The sequence below is a fragment of the Chiroxiphia lanceolata genome, chromosome 14, assembly GCF_009829145.1.
Source record: "Chiroxiphia lanceolata isolate bChiLan1 chromosome 14, bChiLan1.pri, whole genome shotgun sequence".
NCBI lineage: Eukaryota > Metazoa > Chordata > Aves > Passeriformes > Pipridae > Chiroxiphia > Chiroxiphia lanceolata.
The window spans coordinates 19,742,145-19,756,111 of NC_045650.1; the positions used below are offsets into that span (position 1 = coordinate 19,742,145).

Consider the following 13,967-nt stretch of genomic DNA (forward strand, 5'->3'; position numbering starts at 1 on the left):
AGCTCCAGGGCTCTGCTAAGTGTTTAATGTGCTTTACAGGGAGGGTGGTGATGCCAAGAGGAGAGAGATGTGCCAGAACAGCCGGTGGCCCATGCCCACGGTGCTCAGCTGGGCTTGGACCGAGGTGCTGCATCCATCACAGCCTCTGCCTGGAGTTCGGCTCCTGTTTTTTCTCCCTGATGCCCCAAACGATGCAGTGGGATCTGCTCCCTCATCCACAGCCTCTGTCCTAGCAGGATATTTCCAGCAACTGTTGTGTTCAAGGGTAGAGGCATCACCTTGAAAGCCGGGCTCTGTGTCCCCGGAGTCTCGTCTGTTCCCAATCCATCAGGCCAAATTTAGCGTTGCTGTGAGGAGTGGCAGTCCCCGAGCAGAGCGTGTCCCCTCTGCCTCCAGCCAGGGCACTGCTCATTCCTCCCCATAGCAACCAGCTGAGGAGCCAGCCCAGAGTGCAGAAGGAAAGGCAGGAGCTGGGAGCACCTGAAATGCCCCCGGGTTCGTTTCTGAGCCAATGTTCTGCTTAATGATCCCAGGCCAAGGAGAAAACTGCTGTTGCTCAGGTGTTGCTGGAGCCTCCTGCCCTGCCCACCCATGAGACTGGTCTCCTCCTCCTCCTCGTTAAACCATCTTTCACCAGGAAATGGGCTGACCCCACCCCAGCACCCACCCAGGGCTGTGTCTGGGTGCACAGTCCCTGCCCCTCCTGGGGACATCCCACCTCGCTCAGGTTGTCCCCTTTCCTTTTGGCCCTTTGCTTCACAAATTCTTTCAACCCTTTGGGGTTTCTGTGGAAGCAAATTCCTTTTCTCTCCTCTGTTTCCCTTCCTCTCAAGCTGACCCCTCCTGAGAGCCCTTTTATCCTCCTATATCTCCATTTCCACCTCTTTTTTGGGGGGGCTGTGGTGGGGTTAACCCTTCCTTTGCTGTTTGCAGTTTGTAAAAATGATGCTGGCTCAGGATATTTGATTTTAAAAGCAAACTCCCACGTCTACCTCAGCAAAATAGTGCCACATCCCTACCAGGGTGCCCACGGCAGGCTGATGTGGGACATCCCAGCCCAGAGGTTTTGCTCTCATGTTCACTCTCGAGGCTTCAATTCACTGCAGAGCAGGGAATTTAGAAATGGGTTTGAATTTAGGAGCAGAATGAGATATCTCCATGCATCGTGGCAACACTCACAGCAGCGGGAGCCCAGATGTGCCCAGGGTGCCTCCAGCAGTGGCTCTTGCTGCTGTCTGAGGTGGATCCTGCTCCTCTGCCCCAGTTTGGCACTGCCTGGAGGCATCACGGCTGCTGGTGGGACCGGTGCCCAGTTGGGTGCTCCTGCCTGCCCCTCCTCCCCTGCCCGGGAGGCACCGTGCTCCCCCTCCCCGGAGCGCTGATCCCGGCACTGCGCCGCTTCCCATATTTCTGGCAGTAAAGCTGTAATCTCCCTCGGTCCTCAGAAAGCTCCGGGAGAGATTGATGGGAGCCCAGGTCAGCCATTAGTGACCGCTGCATAAATCACCCTTATTAGCCCTGCTGCCTTGGCAGGGAGAGCTGATTAGGGCCCCGCACGGCTGGGAAGCATTACGGGATCCTGGCTGCTTACCTGGGGCGGCTGAGGGTCCCCGCTGGGCCAGCACCTTATCTGCCCAAGGGCGGGCTGCAGTCTCCTTCTGGTCCTTCTTTTTGTGGTCTGTACATTTTTATCCCTTCCCTGAACCCCTTGGTGGTGTTTAATCAATCCCAGACTGGGCTTGAGCTGGTACTGAGACAAGGAACAGCGAGGGAAGGGCTGTGGAGGTGGCACACGGAAGAGGATGTTTGGTGGCCAACGGGGAGAGAAGGGCCCATGGGGAGATGAGCTAAATGCTCATTTGCTCCAATAAAAATTCATCAGTAAAGCTGATGGACAGCAAAGAACACAAACACTGACTCCCCTGAATATTGATGTGTGATGGGGATGCTGGAGTGGTTATTGGGAGAGTACCTGTGGATTTGGGAATTGTCCAGTCCAAGACTGTCAGGCTAATTTGACTGTTCATTTGGCATTTGGTGTGGCTACTAAGGAAGAAGTTTTTTTAAAATGATGGTGGTAAAAAAACAGCACAGGTTGCCCAGAGAAACTGTGGCTGCCCCATCCCTGGAAGTGTCCAAGGCCAGGTTGGATGGGGCTTGGAACAACCTGGGATAGTGGAAGGTGTCCCTGCCCATGGCAGGGGGAATGGAACGAGGTGAGTTCTAAGGTCCCTTCCCATCTAAACTATTCTGGGTTGCTGCTATGGGAAGAGCCACTGTGACTCCACAGCTTCCATGGATTTCCCATGTTTGCATCCACTGCCTCACTCTGAATAATGGGCAGTGGCAGAAAATGAAGGAGTTTGCAGGTAATTTTGGATCATGGAAGTCTAACTCTTGGTGCAGTGGCCTTGGCTCTCTGCTTGTTTACATGGAGATGATTGATGCTGCTACATTTGTGTTTGGAGCACTGCAGGGAAAGCTGAAACCCCTCCAGACTTGCTTCTCTCTGAGAATTGGAAAAAGATAAAAAATGAGATGAAAAGCTAACAAAAAAAGACAAACAAAACCATATCGGGAATGTTTTTATTCATGTCAACTTCCATGAAACTCCTCTCTCCTCCTGTTCCTCCACTCACCAAACGTGAGCATCCCTCAGGGGGGAATTGGCTGTTGGAAGCTGGGGTACAACCGGGGTGTATCTGGTTACAGCTCTGGGCTCAGGAGAGGGCCTTGCAGCTGAGGACTGGGCCTGTCTTTCCTCTCCTCAGCTACAGCACAAGGCCTGCGGTGCCAGAGTTGGGTTAAATGTCCAATTAGTCTATCACACTTCGTGTTAATCGCTGTTGTTTGTTGCTGAGTGAGAGCCGGTGGGATCCATTAGCTCCTCTTCCTCCTGGGCTGGCCAGCTGGCTTGGGCTGGCTCCAGGTATGACTTGGGGTCTGCCACTGTGGAGAAATCTGGCCTGGTGTCCCTTGGGAAGCTGCGTGCTGCGTTCACTGCCTCGAGGTGATCCATCACCCCGGTTTTTGGCTGGAGGAGGCACAAAGGGAATGGTTGGGACAGAACGGCGAAAGCCTGATGGCGTTTCACAGGGAGGCAACTGGCAGGCAGGGATGTAAGGATTAATGTGGAAATACAATTAATAATCTAGGGAAAAGCTGCCAAACAAGGCTTGAGGGGGGAGGGGCTTTAGAGGTGCAGGATGTGAGCTCACACCTCGTCCCATGTGGTGAGGAGTGTGCTGGGTGATGACCGTCCCACAGCCGGTGGGTGCATCCCTCCTGTTCCAGCCCGAGCATCCCCTTGGCTCCCTGGGAGGTGGGAAGGAGCTGAACCCGCCTTTCCTTACCTCTTGAGCACAGAAGAGCAGCATCCAGCACCTCTTGCAACTTTCTTGGCAGGGAAAAGAACGAGTGCCAGGGTGTTTTGTTGGCTCCTCATCCTCGCTGGCATCGGAGCAGCTCTGTGACTCACACAGCCCTGGAGGGAACAGATGTGTACGCTGAGGTTGGGCTGAATTTAGCCAAATTCCTCAGACCCTGAAAGCAGAGAAACCCCTCTGCCTTGGGCTTTGTGGTCAGTGTTTGTATCAAGCACTAGAGGTGACCCAAAGGCACATGAGCCTTGTCCACCCCAGATGTGCTCATAATGTGAGCAATATAAGCTCATAATAGAGTGGTGGTGCTGGGCTGATGGTTGGAATTGATGATCTCTAAGGTCTTTTTCAAGCTTAATGATTCTATGATTTATAATTTCCCTCTCCCCACACTTGTAGGGACACCTTGTTTAAAAAGCTGCTTTTTATCTAAGATGGTTGATGCCCTCTCCCAGCTTCTCCAGCAGCAGGCAAATGTCATTGTCCCTGTTTTACAGGCAGAGGGGACACTTGGCCTGTGGAGAGTCAATGTCAAAGCCAGGGTTACACCTCGAGAGCCAGACCATCCTCCCCCACACAGCATCTATTTCTCTCCGAGCAGCATCCACCCTGTGTGAGACCAGGGCTATAAAGAACAAATAAAATGCTGTGCAAGCCAAAGGCAAGGGCATCATTTAAAAACATGCACAAGGTTAAGAGGCTCGGGGAGGATGTGGTGCCTGTGGATGGATGGCTGGAGAGCCCCTGGATGAGACCTGAAGGGCTGCAGAGCACCAGGCAGCACCAGCAAAATCAGCCAGTGCACAGGACACAGGAAAATCTGGCTCCTCACCTGCCCAAGGACTGTCCCAGGTGGGTGCCCAGGGCTGCAGAGCGGCTCCCCATCGCCGTGTTCCCGAGGGAAAGGCTGATGGATTGGTGTTTACAGCACCAGCCATGGCCCTGCAGAGTCATCCCAGGCAATTAGCTGGGAGTGATGCACTGCTGGCAGTGACAGCTCCCTCCGACTGCTCCGGCCGTCCCGGTGTGCGGCACATTCCCGGCTGGAGAGGCGGATCCGGGAGCAGTCGGAGCGCTCCCGGGGCTGTGAGTCTCCTGGGGCGCGGGCGCAGGATGGAGGGATTTTTGGAGCGTTTAGAGCCGTTTGCTCTCCCAGCCCCGCAGGCAGGGCCTGGGGCATGTTGCCTTCCCAAATTAGGCCGCTGTCAGGTTTGTCGGCTGAGGTTTCATTTAATTTTCTTCACCGCCTCGCTCCGGGCAGCCCCGTGTGGATACCCAGGCCAGGATGGAAAGAGCCGGGCAGACCTCGGTCGGGCTCCAGGTTGAGCTGTTAGCACTGATTGCCCATGAATATTCAGGAGGGTGAGAGGCACCCGGGACGCTCTTGCAGTCAAGGTTCACTGGGTCTACACTCAAACCTTGGTTCTGCCACTGGCTTCCCGTGGCTACTTGTGCAGACCAGCCTTTGGCTTCCTAAGACAAATCTTTTCATATCCCTGCAGCTGAGTCTCTGGGTGAGTAATGGGAGAAGGCTCATCCAGTGAGGGAGTAATCATAGAATCAGGGAACATTTTTTGTTGGGAGGGACCTTAAAGCCCATCCAGTGCCACCCCCTGCCATGGGCAGGGACACCTTCCACCAGCCCAGGTTGCTCCAAGTCCCATCCAGCCTGGCCTTGAGCACTTCCAGGGATGGGGCAGCCACAGCTTCTCTGGGTAACCTGTGCCAGGGTCTCCCCACCTCACAGGGAAGAATTTTTTTCCCAATATCCCATCTAACCCTGCCCTGTGGCAGTGGGAAGCCATTCCCCCTTGTCCTGTCACTCCATGCCCTTGCTCAAAGTCCCCTTCTAGGGCAGGTGGTAGGAATTGGCTCAGTGAATGAACCATTACCAACAGTCTTTATTTCCCAGGGGGATTAGGAAGGGAAGGATCCAACCCAGTCATTCAGCACCAAGCTTGGCTGGAGTGGGGTGTCCATAACGAGCCCCCCCAGAGCCAACATTGCCCTTCACCCCAGGGATGCCAGCCCTGACCCCCTGCCCGGCCAGGGGCCCTGGGGGGCTCCCCCCTGCTGCTGCCTCTGCGCCCAGAGCCTCTGTTTGTGGCCAGAAGGCAGACCTGGGAGCAGGGCAGGTCCTGAGCAATGATTGATGAGTTTTTCTCCCCAGCCTGTCATTCCCTGGCCGTCTGCTCCATCCCAGCCCAGCCAGCCCTGGTTTCCCACCTCGGCCCCGCTCCCAGTGCATGGGAACAGCTGGATGGAACCAAATTTTCACTTGCCTTTGAAGAGCCAGCAGGTCCCGTAGCCAGGAAAAACATTTACTGACAAAATAGTAATAGATCTGTTTCCCTTTCATCAGGGAGAGGAAGGCAGAGCTGATGTTGACGTTTCTCACCCGAAATTCGGGAATCACTGTCATTAAAATGAGAGCCCGGTGTGTTTGCAGCCTGGCCGGGCATCTGACATCCATCAGCCCCCTGGAAGCAGCCCAGGGCTCACAGGGATGGCCTTTGGCTTCCCTGGCTCTGGTGGGCCTGGAATGGTTGTTTCTCTGAAACCAGTGCTTCTGTTTAGTGGTTTTCCTTTAATAAAAGAGATTTTCCTGCCACAAGGATGTCATTGTGGAGGAATTGCTACTGGGCCTGGTCTCTGATTCATTCAGAACTGGTCTGTCCTCAGAGGCTGGTGACATGAGCTCCTGGGCTCAGCCTCTCTGGGGTATCTGGGTCCTGCCCCAGCCCGAGATTCACCTCAGGAATTCATCCAGCGTGTGTGGGCTCTTCCCTCGCCACAGCCACCTCCTACTTGGAGACTGACCCCCACCAAAACCTGCTCCTGCTTCCTGCTTGTCCCCTCTGAAGACACTGGAGACTGTCTTGCAGCCAGGCTGGGGTGGCTCAGGCTGTGGGAAGGGATGGGGGAGAGGGGCTTTCACAGGAACCCCCCAAGCTGCTGTTTTGGATGAAAACCAGAGCATCTCATCCCATTGGTGCTCCCTTTCCTCTGGGGGTTCCCAGGCTCCGTGATGCTCGATGGCACAGGCTCCACTCCCAGCTCCAGGAAGAATCACAGAATCATTCAGGTTGGAAAAGCCCTCCCAGCTCATCAAGTCCCCCCTGTGCCCGATGCCCACCTTGTCCCCCAGCCCAGAGCACTGAGTGCCATAGCCAGGCCTTCCTTGGGTACCTCCAGGGGTGGGGACTGCACCACCTCCCTGGGCAGTCCAGAAGTTCCTACATCCAACCTCGACCACACTCTCTGCCCTCTCCCTGTCCACACGTGGATGCACAGACACTCTGCCCTTCTTTCAGGTGAAGCTACGCGTGATGCCCGTTGCTATTCCTGCTGAGCAAGATTCCTGGCTCTGCTCCTGCCAGCCTCAAACCACCCCTCTCCCATTCCCTCTGGGCCTGGGGTCAGCTGAGCCCCTGCAGGTTCCCCAGCCATGGTGGGAAAGGGTTGGGGGAGTATCCCAGGGTTTGGGTGACTTCCATGTGCCCGCCTGCCTCTCTCCAGGCCCCCGCCCCACTGCAGGAGCGGCTGCAGCTCCCCAGTGCACTGACTCAGGCACGGTTGTCATCTCCAGCAGCCACTGGGCACTGGCAGGGGAAGTGGATTTCAGTGCTCATTAATCCCTGGCCAGATTGCCTCCCTCCCTCAGCTGGTTTTTCCAGGAGCCTCATCCAAGTGTAATCTCGTCGCTGGGTTTGCAGTGGTTTGGCAACGACTTGCAGCCTCCTTGTTCCCTGGGCTCCCTCCCCTTGCCCAATCCTTGCCCTTTCATTTGTCAGAGCTTCCCTACGTCCTTTATTTTTCTCCTTCTCCAGTTTTCCTTCGTTTCCATGAGCCCAGGAACACTGGAAGGGAAATTGGCTTCTTTCCCATTCCTGACCCTGCTGTGCAGAAGTGGGGGATGAGCACGTTGCTCATCCCCGTTGCAGCTCAGAGGAGGAGGACACCCAAAATCCAACCCCGAAACCCTCGTGTGCATCTCCTGGGGTGCAGCCTCTCTGGCATCGCTCCTGCACGGAATGCAGCCTTCGCTCCCTGCCAGTGCTCCCCTGGGGTCTGCTCTGCCGGCTCCTCCTGCCAGGTCTTATTCAGCTGTGGAGAAACCCGGCACTGCAGAGCAGCGTCCAGATTCCTGAGGTGCAGGAAATATTCCTCTACGCCCTAAATTGAGGGAATATTTTGGCTGGATCTTAGTCTGGATTAAGCTGCGAGCTGGGTGTGAGGGCAAAGCCGGGATCAGGTGACTCTGGGCAAACAGTGTCATGATTTCCACGGGAGAAATTCCTTCTTTTAGGCAAAGTGGGTTATTCCTTCCCTGGCATTGATGTATTTGTTGACCAGCAAACAAAGAAGAGGATTAGAAAAATGGGGTGCTGGAATGCAGAGTGGAGCAGGAATGATGAGTTGGCATCACAGCTGGGGAGACGTGGAGAGCAAGAAGAGTATTTCCAATGAGTCAAATGCCCTTCCCTCGCCCCAGGCTAAAGGCAAGGGAAATTTAAAAGCAAAGGCAAGGGAGGGAGCACTCCCAAACTCAAACAGAATATTTACTGTTTGCTTTAGGTGGTGACACTTTTCCTTTGTCCTCCTTCCCTTTCCAGAGATGAACTAATCCTAGGAAATGAGAAGTCCAAACACTTTGTGCTAAAAATGCCCAGCTCACTTAAGTCTGATCTTAGCCCAAAATTGCAAATAGTTTCCATCTCCCTGAAACTGCTGTTTCCAGTCAATGGGATTTTCAGTCCAGTTACACACAGTCCTCAAAATGGGTAAAGAAAGAAATTCCCCCCCTCTTCCCTGTGCATCCCAGTGCATCCATCCTCCCTGGAAAAGTTGAAGAGTGCCTGTTTTTAGGCAAGCTTTGCCTCGCTTAAACAATGAATTCTGGGAAGTGCCATGGCATGTGTTCTGCAGAAAATCCAAGTGAATGACCACAATATTCCCTCTGGCTCCGTGCTCTGTGAAGCCATTGTTTGAGATGTGTTGCAGGGGTGTTTGGCTTGGCCCAGCATGTCATCCTCTCTCTGGGCTTTGAATAGACTCTGCTGGAGAAAATGACTGGAATAAGTCTGTTCTCCATTTGCTTTTGGCATTAATTTTGTTGTTTGTTTGTTTATTTCTCTGGGATTATTTTAAGGACCTCGAGGTCCCGCAGCTCGAGAGGCAGGACCTACATGTGCTGCACGGCTGTTCCCCCACTGACAGCTCCAGTGGCAGGGGATGGGGGAAGGTCACATCCCCCTTGATGTGCTGCTCCCCTCTGCCCTGGGGGACCGAGGCCCCTCAGCACCTCTGCAGATGCAGTTCCACTGGGGAAGCACCGCTGAGTGAACGATGTTTGCTGCATCCCTGGGTGCTCCAGGCTGTGTCCCGGGGATGAGGGGTTCCTGTGAGCCCAGCAGTGTGTCCTGGGAGAGTCATTCCACCTGTCCCCACTGCTCTGGGGACATCCCTCCGGGCTCAGCTGCAGTCCCTGCTGACCTTCCTTCCATCTGTGTCTCTGCTTCCATCTCACCTTTGCTCAAGAAGATGATTTAATCTGAGTTGTTCAGAGAAGGCTCCAGGGAGACCTGAGAGCCCCTTCCAGTGCCTAAACAAGCTCCAAGAGAGCTGGAGAGGGACTTTGGACAAGGGATGGAGGGACAGGACAACGGGGAATGGCTTCCCACTGCCAGAGGGCAGGGATAGATGGGATATTGGGAAGGAATCCTTCCCTGGGAGGGTGGTGAGGCCCTGGCACAGGTTGCCCAGAGAAGCTGTGGCTGCCCCTGGATCCCTGGGAGTGTCCAAGGCCAGGTTGGACGGGGCTTGGAGCAACCTGGGCTGGTGGAAGGTGTCCCTGCCCATGGCAGAGGGTGGAACTGGATGAGTTTCAAGGTCATTTCCAACCCAAATCATTCTGTGATTCTGTGATTATGGGAACCAGCCTGAGGCCCCAACTCACCAGCCTCTCTCAAAGGGATGGACTCCAGGATGCATCCTGGGGGTCCATAGGGGTCCACCCCCATCCCACTCCCCTCTCCCAGGCAGGACCAGCTCCTCCCAGCTGATTCCCAGCTATTTGTCTGAGCTCCCACAAGATCTGAGCACTGGGGAGCCTGGCACAGCCCCAGGCAATCTGTTCCAGAGCTTTGCTATCCTTAGAAAGGCTTTTGTAAACACCAATCTGGATCTTTTTTGCTGCAATTTCGTTTCAGACTGTTGTCATGTGTCCCATCCAGGCAGACCCAGCTTGTTTGCTCTGGTGGATGAAATGCTGGAGAAAACTGAGGTCTGAACAATATCTGGTTCTGCCCAGACCCCCAGGGGCACCCATGGGAGGTGACATCCCAAGTTGTTCTTCCCCATCCTACTGGCATACCACAGAATCATAGAACTGTGGAATGGTTTATGTGGGAAGGGACATTTCAAGGTCATCCAGTTCCACCCCCTGCCGTGGGCAGGGACTCTTCCCACTAGCCCAGGTTGCTCCAAGCCCCGTCCAACTTGGCCTTGGACACTTCCAGGAATGGGGCAGGCACAGCTTCTCCCATGCCAGGGCCTCCCCACCCTCACAGGGAAGGATTTCTTCCCAATATCCAATCTAAACCACAGGGACTTCTTAGCTCTGCCTTGAAAAAGAGGAAACCTTGGGTCAAACAGCCAAAAAGGTTTGGATGTATCAGCTGATCTGTGCCCTCCCGAGGGGACTCAAGGGGTTTTTCCAAACCATCCCAGCTGGCATTATCCAAACTGGAGCTGAGGCTGGGAGCGGTGCTGGGGCTGCTGCACGAGTCCCTCTGGAAGCAGCAAAGGGGAAGGAAGGAGCAGATGGATAAAAGCAGGAGCAAGACAGCGAGAGTGACAAGCAAGTGGATGTGCATGAGGAGCTGGGAGGAGTGGAGTGGAGAGGGAGCTGTAATTAGGGCAGGTTTCGTTTGCGTGAATTTTGCTGGGTCTGCAGCAGGAGGTTGCCCAGCAGCTGCACAAATGATTTATTACACGCTCACTACATCTGCCCTGTAGGAAGGTAAATAAAATGTACACAGTGTCCCATTTACTCCGACAATCAAGGGGATATGACCCAATTTCTCTTTGACTCAAGCGTTTTCCTGCCCAGGATGAGACCCCCGGGAGGTGGGAGCGCCGCGGGGCCCCCCCCCCAGAGTGGCAGCGCCGCTCGGGAGCCGCATTTATCTCCCTGCCCTTGCTGTCGGAAGGATCCCTGAGTGCAGAGTGAGGATCAACCCCCCCCGCACCATCCTGCACCTCCGGCAGCTCCTCCCGCGTCCCCCCGAGGACTGGTGACCTGGGACGGGGGGGACATCACGGGAGGTGCCAGGCCCGGCTCGGGGAATCCGCCGGCACCATCTGTGAGTGAGATTAGACGATGTTCTTCCTCTGGCAGAGACAGGAGCCGGGAGCATCATCTGGCTCCCACATCTGCCGGGGCCGCACCGCGCCGGGGAGGGGGCTCAGACCCCGCTGCGAGGAGAAAATCCCGTGTGTGCAGGCGGGACTCGATTTTCCATGAGGGAGCGGGGCCCGAGTTTGCTCAGTCACTCAGCAGGTCTGGGGTAGATAAGGGGCCCCTGCACCCTGGGATCTGCCTTGCCCGGGCTGCGATCCCTGTTGCTGATACCCCAGATACAGCGTTTGCTGAATGTGCAGCTTTTGGCCGCGCGGTTCCTGACTGTTTCTGGGATTTTTTTCCACCTCTGCCTGTTCTGTCTCCTCCGGCCTCCCCAGCAGGCAGCCCTGGGCAGGCAGGAGCCCGTGGCCGCTGTCTCCAGCTCTGCAGCCGCCGGGATTTGTTGCAGATGTCAGGCAGCGAGGGGCAGGGAGGTAGCCCGTGGCCAGCGGGGCCCCCACACGCTGAGACCACGGGCAACAAAATGGGCATGAAGTGGGCATTGAGCTAAAAACCCTCTTCCGGGGATTCGAGTTCGAGGATTTTGCTGTGCAAAGAAAGAGTCCGTGGGCCGTGGGTTTTTCTGAATCCGATTTTCACACGACTTTAAGCAAATAGTCACAGGAAGCATGTTGTGCTCCGTGCTTGGCTTATCTGCCGGGCTTATCCTGCTGCATGCAGGAAAATACAGCCAGAGAAGCCTTTCTGGAGGAATGAGGAGAGGAGCAACACTCTGCACGGCAGGCAGTCGTGCCAGCCTCCCCTGGCTGCAGCGAGGGCTCAGCCCCAGGGCTCTGGGATGCACACTCTCAACAATTCCTTTTCCAGTCGGTCCCTCTTCTCCCCTCCTGCACCCAGATGCTCCCCCAGCGGTGCAGGAGGAGTGAGGTGGGAGCAGGAGGGAGATGGAGATAGTCCCACCCCGATGCTCCTCTGGCAGACGGGTGATGCCGAGGACAGGACACGGTTACTTAGCAACTGCTGAGGGATGTGGCTTTAACCCCCCCCTGTACCCAGAGCCACCCCAGAGGAGTGGGCACCGTTCCCATCAGAGCCAGGCTCCACGGGGAATTTTTCTCCCATTTGATCATTCTTCTGATCCACACTTGGGGCTGTTTCAGACCCAGAGAGCTGGTCAGTCCTGGGCTGGGATGAATCCGAGATCTCTGGGATGAGCAGAGGTAACACATGCTGGAGCCAATGCCCTTTTTCCCTCCGTTCACTCCGGGCTCCTTCCCCTGCTCCACACTCATGCTCCTCCCACAACCTGAGGACAAAAACCTAATTGCATGACATAAATTATAGCAACTCTCCAAATAAAAGCTCAGGAAAAAAAGGCTGTGGCTGGATGGACACTTGAGGGCTATTAGAAGATGCATGAATTCCTTTCCTTAGGTTTTTCATTTTTACATGTCTAATTACAGTGAAAGGAGCCTTTCAAGGGCTGCTCAACTGCCAGGGCTCTCAGCAGCCCCTGGCAACTGGAGCGGGAAGAGGTGGCAGGGTCGGACACCCCGTTTACCTTGGACAGAGCCCGGGGCTAAACAAATGCCAAGGGCTTGGGAAGGAGACAGGGAGAAACCGCTGCATTCCCCTGATCTCCCCCGGGAACCTGCTGTGGTTCCCCGGGCACCCATCACTCCCAGGAATATGTCTGTGCCATTGTGGTCCCTCTTTATTTATCTGACGCTCCTCAAACTTTAATTAAAGATGTCTCCTCGGGGTGTGCTTTAGCTCCATTTTAAAGATGGACCGGCTGGAGAAAATGAAAATGAGCAGCGTTTCTGAGGGCTGGGAATAAAACCCAGGAGGGCAATGATGGTATTTAATGGTCTGGCCTCCCTCCCTCCTTGTGCTCAGCCTGACAGGGACTGTGGCACTGGCAGCATCCATGGTGACTCCAGATGTGCCAGGGTGGCTTGGAGGGAGCAGGAATGATGCAGAATCCACCAGCCAGGGGAATTTCAGGCTGGGACGGGGAGAAAAGCCCTTAAACCAAGAGAAATGCAGCAGGGTCAGAGGGCAGGTCTGCTCCCAGCTCGGCCCCGCTCAGAGCACCCAGCGCATGACGAGACACTGTGATAATTAGGGGCAATTTATACCTCCAGGTCAGGGGTTCACTCTGGCCTGTCATCGATTTTGAGGTGGGTGATAAACTGCCTGGAAAACAGAGCTGTCGGGATAACACGGGAAATGTCCCATTAGAGGGGGAGCTTCTGGAGCAAGCACTGACATCGGCATCCCCCGAAGCCCACCATGGGCACAGCCTGGGGAGGGGACCCTGTGGCTTATTGCTGCTATTCCCCTGTCCCTGCGGCTGGCACATGTCACCCACTGATGCTGTGGTCCTGCCCCAAGCCTCCAGTGCTCTCTGCTGGTTTCCTCTTGGGGTGAAGGTGCTGGGAATGCCGGACATCGGTGGCCTCCCAAGCCAAGAGTCACTCCGTCCTTTTTGGGGAGGGGGTTTGAGAAGGCAGCCACAGGGTCATGCTCTGAAAATCCTTGGGGACATGGATTTTTCTGCCCGTGAACCTGAAAACAAATCCAGGGAAGTTTTGTGCCTACATTTGTTGCACTTGTTACTGCTTTCCCAGTGCTGGGGAACAGCCTTTGGGTCCTGGTCTTGGATCCATGAGGAGGTGATTCCCACAACCATCCTGGTTTGCAAGTGGAGGTACTAAAGGTAGTAGTCAAACATGGAGACGCTAAGGTGTGCAAGGCACTGTTTCATCATCAGTTCATCCTGCTGCTGTGCTTGCTGTGCTCCAGAGATGATGGAAGGCAGGAGCTCACCTGCTCGCTCTCCCGCAGGGAGGAGGTTTGTCCCTTGGCTTGCAGCACTCTGCTCACAGACGCACATTCTGCTGCTCCTGGCGAGCACAGCAAGAGCTTAAATATGTTTGCTCCATCCCCTTCTTTGCAAACTGCTCCAGCGGGTAGTACAGCTCCCAGATTTATTCCTCAAGCCAGAAAAGCAGCTGCAGGAGGGAGCTGGATGTGTGCGGCAGCTCAAGCTCTGGCTCTGGAGCTGGGGCACAGCCGAGCTCTGCCCGGCCAGCCCGGGGTGCTCCCCTGGGTTTGATTGCACCCATGAGATCCCACTCCAGATATGCTGCTCTAGCTGGAACCTGGCTCTGCTTCCTCTAATTAAAGGTGTCAAGTGATGCCACGGACTGAATTCA

General features: G+C 55.2%; 1 long non-coding RNA gene across 1 annotated transcript; it reads right to left on the minus strand.

Annotated features, from left to right (window-relative positions):
• Window positions 1–2,576: 2,576 nt before the first annotated feature.
• On the minus strand, window positions 2,577–3,625 carry LOC116793865. The gene is made up of 2 exons (XR_004359612.1): window positions 3,354–3,625; window positions 2,577–3,034 (listed from the first exon to the last, which is right to left on the minus strand). It is a non-coding gene; the product is annotated as an uncharacterized LOC116793865 (long non-coding RNA).
• Between the last annotated feature and the right edge of the window lie 10,342 nt (window positions 3,626–13,967).